Genomic DNA, 16,053 nt, shown 5'->3' with positions numbered 1-16,053 from the left:
AAGCAGATACAAAAGGACAAGCATTATATAATTCAACTTACATGAGGTACCCAGAGTAAATTCACAAAGAGATAATAGAATGGTAGCTGTCAGGGTCTTGGAGGAGGAGAAGGAAATGGGGAGTTATCATTTCACAGTTTAGGATGAAAAAAGTTCTGGAGATGGACGGTAGTGAAGGAGCGGTGGCTGCGCGGGTGCAGGAGAGCCAAGAAGAGCTACTCCATGTTCAAGATCAGGAGGGGCAGCCAGTGAGGAGATATCACTCATCCAAGGTAAGGAGCAGCGGCTGCACTTTGCTGGAGCAGCCATGAAGAGATGCCCCAAGTCCAAGGTAAGAGAAACCCAAGTAAGACAGTAGGTGTTGCGAGAGGGCATCAGAGGGCAGACACACTGAAACCATACTCACAGAAAACTAGTCAATCTGATCACACGGATCACAGCCTTGTCAAACTCAACGAAACTAACCCATGCCGTGTGGGGCCACCCAAGATGGGCGGGTCATGGTAGAGAGGTCTGACAGAATGTGGTCCACTGGAGAAGGGAATGGCAAATCACTTCAGTATTCTTCTGTTGAGAACCCCACAAACAGTATGAAAAGGCAAAATGAGAGTATACTGAAAGAGGAATTCCCCAGGTCCGTAGGTGCCCAAAATGCTACTGGAGATCAGTGCAGAAATAACTCCAGAAAGAATGAAGGGATGGAGCCAAAGCAAAAACAATACCCAGTTGTGGATTTGACTGGTGATAGAAGCAAGATCTGATGCTGTAAAGAGCAATATTGCATAGGAACCTGGAATGTCAGGTCCATGAATCAAGGCAAATTGGAAGTGGTCAAACAGGAGATGGCAAGAGTGAACGTCAACATTCTAGGAATCAGCGAACTAAAATGGACTGGAATGGGTGAATTTAACTCAGATGACCATGATATCTACTACTGTGGGCAGGAATCCCTTAGAAGAAATGGAGTAGCCATCATGGTCAACAAAAGAGTCCAAAATGCAGTATTTGGATGCAATCTCAAAAATGACAGAATGATCTCTGTTCATTTCCAAGGCAAACCATTCAGGATCACAGTAATCCAAGTCTATGCCCCAACCAGTAATGCTGAAGAAGCTGAAGTTGAACGGTTCTATGAAGACCTACAAGACCTTTTAGAACTAACACCCAAAAGTGATGTCCTTTTCATTATAGCGGACTGGAATGCAAAAGCAGGAAGTCAAGAAACACTAGGGTAACAGGCAAACTGGGCCTTGGAATACAGAATGAAACAGGGCAAAAGCTAATAGAGTTTTGCCAAAAGAACGCACTGGTCATCGCAAACACCCTCTTCCAACAACACAGGAGAAGACCCTACACATGGACATCACCAGATGGTCAACACCAAAATCAGACTGATCATATTGTTTGCAGCCAAAGATGGACAAGCTCTATACAACCAGCAAAAACAAGACCGGGAGCTGACTGTGGCTCAGATCATGAACTCCTTATTGCCAAATTCAGACTTAAATTGAAGAAAGTAGGGAAAACCACTAGACCATTCAGGTATGACCTAAATCAAATTCCTTATGATTATACAGTGGAAGTGAGAAATAGATTTAAGGGACTAGATCTGATAGATAGAGTGCCTCATGAACTATGGACTGAGGTTTGTGACATTATACAGGAGACAGGGATCAAGATCATCCCCATGGAAAAGAAATGCAAAAAAGCAAAATGGCTGTCTGAGGAGGCCTTACAAATAGCTGTGAAGAGAAGAGAAGTGAAAAGCAAAGGAAAAAAGGAAAGATATAAGCATCTGAATGCAGAGTTCCAAAGAATAGCAAGGAGAGATAAGAAAGTCTTCCTCAGCGATCAATGCAAAGAAACAGTGGAAAACAACAGAATGGGAAAGACTAGAGATCTCTTCAAGAAAATTAGAGATACCAAGGGAGCATTTCATGCAAAGATAGACTTGCTAAAGGACAGAAATGGTATGGACCTAACAGAAGCAGAAGATATTAAGAAGAGATGGCAAAAATACACAGAAGAAATGTACAAAAAAGATCTTCACAACCCAGATAATCACGATGGTGTGATCACTCACCTAGAGCCAGACATCCTGGAATGTGAAGTCAAGTGGGCCTGAGAAAGCATCACTATGAACAAAGCTAGTGGAGGTGATGGAATTCCAGTTGAGCTATTTCAAATCCTGAAAGATGATGCTGTGAAAGTGCTGCACTCAATATGCCAGCACATTTGGAAAACTCAGCAGTGGCCACAGGACTGGAAAAGGTCAGTTTTCATTCCAATCCCAAAGAAAAGCAATACCAAAGAATGCTCAAACTACCGCACAATTGCACTCAACTCACACGCTAGGAAAGTAATGCTCAAAATTCTCCAAGCCAGGCTTTAGCAATACATGAACTGTGACCTTCCAGATGTTCAAGCTGGGTTTAGAAAAGGCACAGGAACCAGACATCAAATTGCCAACATCCACTGGATCATGGAAAAAGCAAGAGAGTTCCAGAAAAACATCTATTTCTGCTGTATTGAATATGCCAAAGCCTTTGACTGTGTGGATCACAATAAACTGTGGAAAATTCTGAAAGAGATGGGAATACCAGACCACCTGACCTGCCTCTTGAGAAACCTATATGCAGGTGAGGAAGCAACAGTTAGAACAGGACATGGAACAACAGACTGGTTCCAATAGGAAAAGGAGTACATCAAGGCTGTATATTGTCACCCTGCTCATTTAACTTATATGCAGAGTACATCATGAGAAACACTGGGCTGGAGGAAGCACAAGCTGGAATCAATTTTGCCGGGAGAAATATCAATAACCTCAGATATGCAGATGACACCACCCTTATGGCAGAAAGTGAAGAGGAGCTACAAAGCCTCTTGATGAGTGAAAGAGGAGAGTGAAAAAATTGGCCCAAAGCTCAAAATTCAGAAAACGAAGATCATGGCATCTGGTCCCATCACTTCATGGCAAATAGATGGGGAAACAGTGGAAACAGTGTCAGACTTTATTTTTTTGGGCTCCAAAATCACTGCAGATGGTGATTGCAGCCATGAAATTAAAAGACACTTACTCCTTGGAAGGAAAGTTATGACCTACCTAGATAGCGTATTCAAAAGCAGAGACATTAGTTTGCCAACAAATGTCCGTCTAGTCAAGGCTATGGTTTTTCTAGTGGTCATGTATGGATGTGAAAGTTGGACTGTGAAGAAAGCTGAGCGCCGAAGAATTGATGCTTTTGAACTGTGGTGTTGGAGAAGACTCTTGAGAGTCCCTCAGAATGCAAGGAGATCCAAGCAGTCCATTCTAAAGGAGATCCGTCTTGGGTGTTCTTTGGAAGGACTGAGGCTAAAGCTGAAACTCCAATACTTTGGCCAGCTGATGCAAAGAGCTGACTCATTGGAAAAGACTCTGATGCTGGGAGGGACTGGAGGCAGGAAGAGAAGGGGACGACAGAGGATGAGATGGCTGGATGGCAACACCGACTCGATGGACATGAGTTTGAGTGAACTCTAGGAGTTGGTGATGGACAGGGAGACCTGAAGTGCTGCAATTCATGGGGTCGCAAAGAGTTGGACATGACTGAGCGACTGAACTGAACTGATGATAGTACAACAGTGTGAATATACTTAATGCCACTGAACGGTACACTTAAAATTGGTTAAGGTAAATTCTGTTATGTACAGCTTACCGCAATTTCTAAAAAAACACCTCTCAGACTTCCCTGGTGGTACTGTGGATAAGAATCTGCCTGCCAATGCAAGGGACATAGGTTCAATCCCTGGTCCAGAAAGATTTCACATGCTGTGGGGCAAGAAAACCCTCGCACTGCTACTACTAAAGCCTGCATGTCCGAGTCTGTGCTCCACAATGAGAGAAACCACCACCACAAGAAGCCCAAACAACTCAATCGGAGAGTCGCCACCACTCTCCACAACTAGAGAAGGCCTTTGTATAGCAACAAAGACCAGTGCAACCAAAAATTAATTAATTTAAACAAATTTTTAAAAGCATTTCTCTTTCCGACTTGATTTCAGAATCAGATGAGAAAAAAAAAAAAACAAGGAAAAGAAAAAAAGAGAGCAAAATATCAGCTTTATCTCTGACATAAAGTTTGGTTGGAAAACATGGCTCAAAAGTGGTTTGGAAATGGCTTGCTAACACTCTCTTAATTTGAAGTTATCTACTAGAACTATTTCGCTCAAAATGGAGAGCCTGTCCTGCACTCAGTTTACTGCACTAGCCAAGAATACGGCAAAATAGTGACTGTCTGCAGGTCAGAATGAAGAGAGAGATGAAAAGGTTAGACTGACCATGCTGGTCACTCTACTGTGCTCACTCATCTACTGACCACTAATCTCCCCCTGTGAGACAGAAGAAGAGGCAGAGAAAGAAGCTAAGAGTGTCACCCTAGTCAAGTTTCTCTACACTGAACCAGTGTTCCCATATTATACAGTAGTTTCAAAAGAAAGAAAACAAAGGGGAAGAACTAGGGAAAAAAATTCAAGAAAAATTTCCTAGGACTGAAAAATGTACATTCTAAACTAATTAAGGAATGAAGATACAAAAAAACATCTGAATTGATGGATTTATTGATGAATTTGACTTAGAGGAGTTTTAAAACTTAGAGGAGTTTTAAAGTTCTGACAAAGAATTAGGGTAGAATTCACGTTAGATCACAAAGCACTGAACAAAATAATAATCAGGCATCTAGGATATGATGCATATGCAACAACAAAAATAATTATCAAAATTTAAAGCTTTTGTGCTTCAAAGGAGACCATCAAGAGGAAATTTTTGGACATCATTTATCTAAGAAAACCTGTATCTAGAATATACAAAGAACTATTACTACTCAAAACTATTAAAGCTGGACAAAGGATTTAGATAAATACTTGTCCAAAGAAGATACACATACTATAAGGTAAGACGACGCTATGTTGCTTCAGCTGTGTCCAATTCTTTGTGACCCCATGGAATGTAGCCTGCCAGGCTCTTCTGTCCATGGGATTCTCCAGGCAAGAACACTGCAGTGGGTCGCCATGCCCTTCTCCAGGTGATCTTTCCAACCCAGGGATCGAACCTAAGTCTGCCATGTCTCCTGCACTGGCAACTGGGTTCCTTACCACTAGTGCCACCTGGGAAGCCCCCAAGACAAAAGAAGATGAGAGATGACTAGTACATGACAAGATACTTAACATCATCAGCCATCAGGGAAATGCAAATGACAATGAGATACCACTTACACCCTCTAGGATGGCTATAATCAAAAAGAGAATAGCAAATGTTGGTGAGGATATAGAGAAATTGGAAATTTCACACACTGCTGGAAGAAAGGTAAAATGGTATAGTCACTTTGGAAAGTAGCCTGAAAGATCCTCAAATGGTTAAATGCTTTCCATGTGATCCAGCAGTTCTATTCCTATTTATTATATATTCTAAATAAATGAAAACAAAGGAAAAAATTATACATAAATGTTCATAAACAGCATTATTCAAAACAGTCAAAAAGTATACATCAACTGCTGAATGGATAGAAAATATATATCCCATACAATGGATTGTGTGTTAGTTGCTCAGTTATGCCTGACTCTTTGTGACCCCATGGACTGTAGCCCACGAGGCTCCTCTGTCCATGGAATTCTCCAGGCAAAAACACTGGAGTAGGTTGCCATCTCCTTCTTCAGGGGATCTTCCCTGACCCAGAGATCGAACCTAGGTCTCCTCACTGCAGGCAGATTCTTTACCATCTGAGCCACCAGGGAAGCCCATACCATGAATTAGTCAGTAATAAAAGAAATAAAAGTACTGCTGCACTCAACAATATGGATGAACTTAAAAACATTATGCTAAGTGAAAGCAGTCAATCATAAAAGATGACATGTTAAATGATTCCACTTACATGAAATGTCCAGTATAGACAGAGACACAGAAAGTAAAGAGACTTCTAGAAAGTAGATCTAGAGAGACAATGGATTAGAGACAGAAAATAGATTTGTCTTTGTCTAGGGCATGCGTGGGTTGGGGCACTGGGAAGGCTGACAGGTAAGGGGTGTGGGATTTCTTTTTTTTTTTTTATTTGGCTGTGTCATGTGGGATCTAGTTCCCTGACCAGGGATCAAACCCAGGTCCCCTGCATTGGGAGCACGGAGTCTTAGCCACTGGATCACTAGGGAAGTCCCTGGGGTAACTTTTTGAGGTAATGAAAATGTTCTAAAATTGTGATAATGAATGTAAAACTCTGTAAATATACTAAAAGCTAGGGAGCTGCACACTTTAAATGGGTAAACTGGATGGTATGTGAATTATATCTCCATAAAACTGTTTTTAAAAATAAGGCAATTTTTCATGCTACAGAAAACAAAGTTGAGAAGGAAAATGTAATCATAATAGACTATATGTTTCAGTATAAACAATATTTAGAGTTATAAATAACTGAATACTGGTTGATAAAAAAATTGGGATGTATTTTAGGATAGAATAAGTTGGGTATTGCAATCTAAGATTCATTTTCAAAAAAGGCCTATTAATGAAAAATGTCCTCAAACTAAGTGGTTTTTACTTTTGTAAGGAAACAGCAACCCACTCCAGTATTCTTGCCTAGAGATACCATGGACAGAGGAGCCTGGCAGGCTACAGTCCATGAGGCTGCAAAGAGCTGGACACGACTGAGCAACTAATACTTCACTTTTTTAAGTGGCTGGAAAAATCCAACAAAAGATTAGTATTTCATGATACATGAAATTATCTTAAAATTCAAATTTCAGTGTCCATAAATAAAGTTTTACTGGAACACAGCCACACCCATTCATTTACTTAACTGTGGCTGATTTTGAGCCACTTAGAATGGGGTAGTTGTGAGAGCACAAGTGGCATTTTCATTGCTTTGCACTGCTGCTCAACACTCTAAAAGTGGCAGCAATGCATTCATAACTCAACAACATTACAGTATAACTGTACTACAACTTTTTCTTCACAACAGCAGCACATATCCATCATGTCCAAATAAGGAAATGGGAATGTGGAGTTCAAACGTCACACTTTTAATGTAGACTTTGCTATTAAATTCCTATCTTCAATATAGTCATTTGCTCTTGGAGACTTCACAATCATTAATCCTGTTAATTTTTGTGAGAAACAGTTGATTTTTTCTTTTTGACTGCTCTGTGCACTTTGCAAGATCTTAGTTCCCCGACCAGGAACTGAACCAGGTCAGAGCAGCGAAAGCACCAAGTCATAACCACTGGACAATCAGGTAATTTCCAGAAATTGAATATTTTTAATTTCTCTTACTCCAGAGGAAGCAGTCTGATGGCTTAGCAATAGGAACATTTTATTGCAATGTTTTGAGCTCAGAGTAAAGAAAAGCTTTTCTGAAGAAAAATCTTCAACCACTATCAAATACCAGATGGCTTTGGAAGTTAGTTTTTGCTGCAGTCTCCATAATGTTTCTTAATGATTTCAACCATAAATTATCAAACACGCTTATATGCAAAACGTATGTTTCAAAAAGTTACCTTAACTACAAGCAATGCAAACTGCTTTATACATTTACTGTGCTGTCAAAACAAGAAGACCTATCTCCTTTCCTACACAAATTTGCCACAGATATGTTTTCTAAGCAAACTATGCTTCCAGCAGTGTTTTTCACACACTGATGCAAGCACAAAGAAAATTTCCTTATTTCAAAGTACTTTTAACTGTGCAACTGAGGCACTTCCATCTACTTTTCAATCACAAGTGATTAATCTACATTGTAATGACATTCTAAACAGCAAATGTCAGAGAAGAACCTAACAGAATTCTATAAGTGCCTTCCAAGCAATGAATATTATCAAATAAAATCAAACACTCAGAGACTAATATCAGTACCTGGCAGTGTAAAAACATATTTTCAAAGATGAAATATTTAAAAAATACACCAGAAGGAATCAACAGCAGAATAACTGGGACAGAAGAAAGGATAAGTGAGCTAGCAGGCAAGAGTGGTAGAAATAACTGCAATGAAGCAGTGTAAAGAAAAAAGAATGAAAGGAAGTGAAGACAACCTCAGAGTCTCCTGGACAACATTAAAAGCACCATCATTCAGGCAGAGCTAGCAGTAAAGAATCCACCTGCTAACGCAGGAGACGAAAAAGACACAGGTTCAATCCCTGGGTCAGGAAGATCCACTGGATTAAGAAATGGCAACCCACTCCAGTATTCTTGCCTGGAAAATTCCATGGACAGAGGAGCCCGGTGGGCCACAGTCCATGAGTCCACAAACAGCTGGACACAACTGAGCAACTCAACACACACACAAAAAAAGAGAAAGCATCTGAGAAAATATTTGAAGAGACTATAGTGGAAAACTTCCCTAACGAGGGAAAAGAAATAAGACACCCAAGTTCAGGAAGTACAGAGTCCCATTCAGAATAAATCCAAGAAACATACTGAGACACACACTAATCAAACTAACAAAAATACTAGAAAAGAATAGTACAAGCATCAACGAAAAAGCAACAAAAAACATACTAAAGAATCACCATAATCAGTCTATTTTTCAACAGAAACTCTGTAGGCCAGAAGGGAGTGGCAAGATAAAGGGACAAAAGGGAAAAACATACAACAAAGATTACTCCACTCAGCAAGGATCTCATTCAGAGTCCATGGAGAAACCAAAAGCTTTACAGACAAGCAAAAGCTAGGATTTAAAAAAGGTAGGATTTAGAAAAGGCAGAGGAACCAGAGATCAAATTGCCAACATCCGCTGGATCATCGATAAAGCAAGAGAGTTCCAGAAAAACATCTACTTCTGCTTTATTGACTATGCCAAAGCCTTTCACTGTGTGGATCACAATAAGCTGTGGAAAATTCTGAAAGAGATGGGAATACCAGACCACCTTACCTGCCTCCTGAGAAATCTTTAAGAAGGTCAAGAAGCAACAGTTAGAACCAGACATAGAACAGACTGGTTCCAAACTGGAAAAGGAGTACGTCAAGGCTGTATATTGTCACCCTGGTTATTTAACTTACATGCTGAGTATATCATGTGAAATGCTGGGCTGGATGAAGCACAAGCTAGGATCAAGATTGCCGGGAGAAACATCAATAACCTCAGATATGCAGATGACACCACCCTTATGGCAGAAAGCAAAGAAGAACTGAAGAGCCTCTTAATGAAAGTGAAAGAGGAGAGTGAAAAAGTTGGCTTAAAACTCAACATTCAAAGAACTAAGATCATGGCATTTGGTCCCATCACTTCATAGCAAATAGATAGGGAAACAATGGAAACAGTGACAGACTTTATTTTCTTGGGCCCTAAAATCACTGCTGGTATGACTGCAGTCATGAAATTAAAAGATGCTTTCTCCCTGGAAGGAAAGTTATGACCAATCTAGACAGCATATTAAAAAGCAGAGACATTACTTTCCAACAAAAGTCCGTCTAGTCAAAGCTATGGTTTTTTCCAATAGTCATGTATGGATGTGAGAGTTGGACTATAAAGAAAGCTGAGCGCCGAAGAATTGATGCTTGGAACTGTGGCGTTGGAGAAGGCTCTTGAGAGTCCCTTAGACTGCAAGGAGATCCAACCAGTCCGTCCTAAAAGGAATCAGTCCGAACATTCATTGGAAGGACTGATGCTGAAGCTGAAACTCCAATACTTTGGCCATCTGATGTGAAGAAGTGACTCACTGGAAAAGACCCTGGTGCTGGGAAAGATTGAGGCAGGAGCCGAAGGGGACAACAGAGGATGAGATGGTTGGATGGCATCCCCAACTCAATTGACATGAGTTTTATTCGTGATGGACAGAGAAACCTGGCATGCTGCAGTCCACAGGGTTGCAAAGATTTGGATGTGACTAAGTGACTGAACTGAACTGAAAAGCTAGGAGAATTCAGCAATACCAAACCAGCTTTACAACAAATGCTAAAGGAATTTCTCCAGGTGGAAAACATAAAAGAAAAAGATCTACAAAACAAACCCAAAGCAATTAAGAAAATGGTACAAGGAACAGTATATAACAATAATCACCTTAAATGTAAATGGATTAAATGCTCCAACCAAAAGACAGACTGGCTGAATGAATACAAAAATAAGATGGCATATATGCTATCTACAGGACACCCACTTCAGACCTAGGAAAACATACAGACTGAAAGTTGGGGGATGGAAAGTTATTTCATGCAAACAAAAACCAAAAGAAAGCTGGAGTAGCCATACTAATATCAGACAAAATATACTTTAAAATAAAGACTCAGAAAAGAAGGACACTACATAATGATCAAGGGATCAATCCAAGAAGAGGATAAACAATTGTAAATAGTTAGGTACCCAACACAGAAGCACCTCAATACATAAGGCAAATGCCAATAGTCACAAAAGGGGAAATCAACAGTAACACAGTAACAATGGGGAATTTAACACTCCACTTACACCAATGAACAGATCATTCAGACAAAAATAAATAAGGAAACACAGGCCTTAAATGACACATTAGACCGGATAGACTGAATTGATATTTATAGACATTCCATCAGAATGCAGCAGAATATAATTTCTTCTCAAGTGCACATAGAACATTCTCCAGGACAGATCACATCTTGGGTCACAAATCAAGCCTCAGTAAATTTAAGAAAACTGAAATCACATCAAACATCTTTTCAGACCACAGTGCTATGAGATTAGAAACCAATTTCAGGAAATAAACTTTTTAAAAAAAACAACACACACCGACACATGGAGGCTAAAAAATATGCTACCAAATGACCATGAAATCATGGAAGAAATCAAAAAGGAAATCAAAAATTACTTCAAAACAAACGACAACAAATTTATAACCCAAAATCTATGGGATTCAGCAAAAGCAATTCTTTTTTTTTTTTTGATCGCTCTAAGTGGCTTTATTAGAGAAAGCCAAGTTTACAGAAGACTTAAGAGTTGGCATTACGGCCCTTCTTGCCAAAGGTGGGCACAACATTGACAAAGAGCCGGTTGTACTGCATACACCTCTTGGGCTGGCCTGTTGTCTTCTTTTTCTCTTGTTTTGCCACCTTAAAAGTCTGACCTCTTAAGGCGACTTTCTCAACATAGGCCACAGAACCATGGACTTTACCTCCAAGCACGCAGTCAACTACTGCTAGAGTGCTCAGAGCTTCCACCCCACACTGGCCGAGGGTAGCCTCATCCTCTAGGGGCATTCCTGCCATGAGCAGGACTTGATCTTCTGGAGCAATGCCCTCCAACGAGGCTACATGAGCCTTGATCTAGGCAAGTGTTTCCTGACCAGTTACCTCAAAAGTGTGTAGCTCCCGGGCACAGACAAAAAGCTGCATGTTGGTGACTAGACTGCAGACACCACGGCCACTTCCACAAAGATGGTATTAAGAAAGGGCAAAAGCAATTCCTAAGAGGGAATTTTATAGCAATATAATCTTAACTCAAAGAATAAGAAAAATCTCAAATAAACAATCTAATCTTACACCTAAAACAACTAGAGAAAAAAACACAAACAAAACCCCAAGTTAAAAGAAAAGATATCATAAAGATGAGAGCATAAAAAAAAAATAAAAAAGATGAGAGCATAAATAAATGAAATAGAAATGAAAAAAAAAAAGCAAAGAGCAAGGAAACTAAAAGCTGGTTCTCTGATAAGACAAACAATATTGATAAACCTTCAACCAGACTCATCAAGAAAAAAAGGAAGAGGACTCAAATCAATAAAACAAGAAATGAAAAAGGAGAAGATACAACGAATACCACAGTAATACAAAGGATCATAGAAAACTGTTACAAGGAACTACATGCCAATAAAATGGACAACCTGGAAGAAACGGACAAATTCTTAGAAAGGTACAACCTTCCAAGACTGAGCCATGAAGAAACAGAAAATATGAACAGACCAAGCACTAATAATGAAATTGCAACTGTGATTAAAAATCTTCCAATTAACAGAAGTCCAGAACCAGATGGCTTCACAGGTGAATTTTATCATTTAGTGAAAATCTAACACCTCAAACTCTTCCAAAAACTGCAGAGGGAGAAACACTCCCAAGCTCGTTTCATGAAGCCACAATCACCCTGACACCAAAACCAGAGAAAGATACCACACAAAAGAAGAAAATTACAGGCCAAGATGGCTACACAGCAAGGTGGCTGGGCAGAGGTTTGTACCTCCCACAGCAACCATGGCGTATACCAGTCTTGCCATGCCTCTCAGCATGATAGGCATGTTCTGGGGCATTGTCGGCTTCCTGGTTCATCTCTAAAGGTCCCAACTGGGGGGTCATCATCACTATGTTAGTGATCTGTTCAGTTTGCTGCTCTTTTGGTTGATTGCAATTCTGGCCCAATCCAACCCTCTCTTTAGACCACAGTTGAAAAATGAAACCATCTGGTACCTCGAATATCATTGGCCTTGAGAAACAAGACCTCCTTGCTGGTACTCAGTCACTGAGATCAAGGAGAGAACTCCTCTAGATGCAAAATCACCTCCATACCCAGACCACCTGCCTTGACTCGCCCACTGTGGCCATCAGTTGCCTTAAATGTTCATCCACATTTGAATATCTTTTTCTATAATGAAATATTTTTTTCCTATTACCTTTTTTACATTTTGACAAATGATGTGCCTATTTAATCTAAACTGTGCTACCTCTGTAAAATGTGTGTGTACTCTTCTGAGATGAAAAGTGTTTTTCTGAGAAATAAAAGTGTTACTCTCTCCTCAGAACAGGTGGATTTGAAGATGGAGACTGCCTGCTCACAACACGAGGATCAGCAAAGTGTTTAAAAACTGTTACATGACAATAAGTCTCCCATGGGGCAGTCAGTAGGAGAACATGTTCAAGGGAAAAATCTGTCCCACAGAACTGAACCGAAGTGTATTATACCAAAATATTTTGGGGATGAATTTATTTCTGCCATCTTTTGGAATAAACTATTTTTCTGCTTTCTATAGAAAAAAAAAAAAAAAAAGATGGTTCAATAGCATCATCAACTCATTGGACATGAATCTGAGCAAACTCCAGGAGGTAGTGGAGGACCGAGGAGCCTGGTACGCTATAGTCCATGGGTTCACAAAGAGTTGCACATGACTTAGTGACTGAACATCATCATCACTGATAAACACAAAAATTCTCAACAAAATACTAGCAAACAGAATCCAACAACAAATTAAAAGGATCATATACATCATGATCAAGTGGGATTACCCCAGGTGTGCAAGGATTCTTCAATATATGCAAACCAACCAATGTGATACATCATATTAACAAACTGACATGATACTACACATGAAGTGAAGTAAAAGTCTCTTGGTCATATCCAACTCTGCAACCCCATGGACTATACAATCCATGGAATTCTCCAGGACAGAATACTGGAGCGGGTAGCTGTTCTCTTCTCCAGGGGATCTTCTCAACCCAGGGATAGAACCCAGGTCTCCTGCACTGCAGGTGGATTCTTTACCAGCTGAACCACAAGGGAAGCCCAAGAATACTGGGATGGGTAATATATCTCTTCTTCAATGGATCTTCCCAACCCAAGAATCGAACCAGCATCTTCTCCTGCATTGCAGGCAGATTCTTTACCAACTGAGCTACCAGGGAAGCCCCAATACTACACACAGAAAATCCTAAAGATGCCACCAGAAAACTACTAGAGCTAATCAATGAATCTGGTAAAGCTGCAGAACACAAAATTAACACACAAAAACCTCTTACATTCCTATATACTCACAATGTAAGATCAGAAAGAAAAATTAAGGAAACAATCCCATTTACCACTGCATCAAAAAGAACAAACTACCTAGGTATAATGAATCTACCCAAAGACACAAAAGACCTGTACTCAGAAAACTATATGACCCTCCTGTGCCCAGTGCAAGAGCTCCAATAAAATCTCACCTGAATTTCTGGTCTGTCAATTTCTATTGATGGGGGAAGGCCAAGAACCCTGGTCAGCTTATGGCACCCAATATGGGGCAGTCCCCTTCTGGGGCAAGGATCTGGGCACACCCAAAACCACAGAATGCAGCTTTCCCATGGGTGACAGGTGCCCACCTTAACTTCTGTTTCAGAGTCATCACATGTGGACTTCCATGCTGCACCGGGGGTTAAGAATGCATCTTGCAATACATGATTCCTGCAATGTTCAATTCCTGGCAAGGGAACTAAGATTTGATATGTCACGCCACAACTAAGCCCATGCACTGCAACTACTGAGCCCAAGCACCACAAATAAGAGTCCACAATGGATGATCCCACACAATACAATGAAGATCCTGTGCCAGTAAATAAATAGTTTTTAAAAAAAGAAAGAACACTGTATATACTATTGATGAAAGAAATCAAAGACAAGTCAGAGAAAGATAAATATCATATACTAATGCATAGATACAGAATCTAGAAAAATGGTACTTCAGAATTTATTTGCAAGGCAGCAATGAAGAAACAGACATAGAAAACAGACTTACGGACATGGGAGGGGGGAGGAGAGGATGAGATGTATGGAGAGAGTAATATGGAAACTTACATTACCATAAGTAAAATAGATAGCCAACAGGAATTTACTGTATGTCTCAGGAAACTCAAACAGGGGCTCTGTATCAACCTGGGTGGGGGAGATAGGGAAGGAGATGGGAGTGAGGTTCAAAAGGGAGGGGATATATGTATACCTATGGTTGATTCATGTTGAGGTTTGACAGAAAACAACAAAATTCTATAAAGCAAATATCCTTCAATTAAAAAATAAATAAATTCTTAAAAACTGCATAAAAATAAATTTTAAAAATAATTTTATCTGTGAAATATGGATTTTACTTTAAATAATCTATTAAATACAGAAATAAAATGTCCAAACTCTAAAGAGAAAAGAAAAGAAATCAAAGACAACACAAACAGATGGAAAGACAGACCATGTTCTTAGAAGAATAAAAGTTGTAAAATTGACTATACTACTTGAAGAAATCTACAGATTCAATGCAATCCCTATGAATTACCAATGGCATTTTTCACAGAACTAGAACAAAAAATTTTATAATTTGTATGGAAACCCAAGAGATCCCAAATAGCCAAAGCAATCTTGAGAAAGAAAAACAAGCTGGAGGAATCAACCTTCTTGATTTCAAAGTAAAGTAAAGTAGAAGTCACTCAGCAGTGTCCAACTCTTTGCAACCCCATGGACTACAGCCTGCCAGGCTCCTCTGTCCATGGGATTCTCCAGTCAAGAATACTGGAGCGGACTGCCATTATCTTCTCCAAGGGATCATTCCAACCCAGGGACTGAACACAGGTCTCCTGCATTGCAGCCAGATTCTTTACCATCTGGACCACCAGGAAAGTCCTGATTTCAAACTACACTACCAAGCTATAGTAATCAAGACAGTATGGTACCTGCACAAAAACAAAAATGTAAACCAATGATACAGGACAGAAAACCCAGAGATAAACCTATGCACCTATGACCACCTAATCTATGACAAAAGAGGCAAGAATATACAATGGAGAAAAGACAATCTCTTCAACAAGTGGTGCTGGGAAAACAGAACACTTCCTAACACCATACAAAAAAACCCCAAAAACCTCAAAATGGATTAAAGACCAAAATGAAAGGCCAGACACTATAAACTCTTAGAGGAAAACATAGGCAGAACACTCTTTGACACAAATTACAGCAGAATCTTTTTCAATCCACCTCCTAGAGTAATGAAAATAAAAACAAAACTAAACAAACAGGACCTAATTAAGCTTAAAACCTTTTGATAAACAAGACAAAAAGACAATCCTCAGAACGGAAGAAAATATTAGCAAATGAAGCAATTGACAAAGGATTAATCTAATCTCTAAAATATACAAAGAGCTCATGCAGGTCAATATCAAAAAATAATAATAATACAATCAAAAAACAGGCAGAAGACCTAATAAATTTTTTTCCCCAAAGACATATAGGTGGCAAACAAACACATAAAAAGATGCTAAACATAACTAATTATTAGGGAAATGCAAATCAAAACTACAATGGGGTATCACCTCACACTGGTCAGAATGGCCATTGTCAAAAAATCTAC

At 39.6% G+C, this 16,053-nt stretch overlaps 1 protein-coding gene and 1 pseudogene across 1 annotated transcript in view; both read right to left on the bottom strand.

Moving 5' to 3' along the window:
• The window catches only part of NRDC (nardilysin convertase), a 112,011-nt gene that overhangs the window by 86,645 nt on the left and 9,313 nt on the right, over positions 1 to 16,053 (bottom strand). The window lies entirely within an intron of this gene.
• LOC128044376 (ubiquitin-like protein FUBI) lies at positions 10,919 to 11,320 on the bottom strand (annotated as a pseudogene).

This window comes from Budorcas taxicolor, chromosome 3 (genome assembly GCF_023091745.1).
Source record: "Budorcas taxicolor isolate Tak-1 chromosome 3, Takin1.1, whole genome shotgun sequence".
In the NCBI taxonomy this organism is placed as follows: domain Eukaryota; kingdom Metazoa; phylum Chordata; class Mammalia; order Artiodactyla; family Bovidae; genus Budorcas; species Budorcas taxicolor.
Note: the sequence above shows the minus strand (reverse complement) of the source record. Positions and strands in the feature narration are given on the sequence as shown.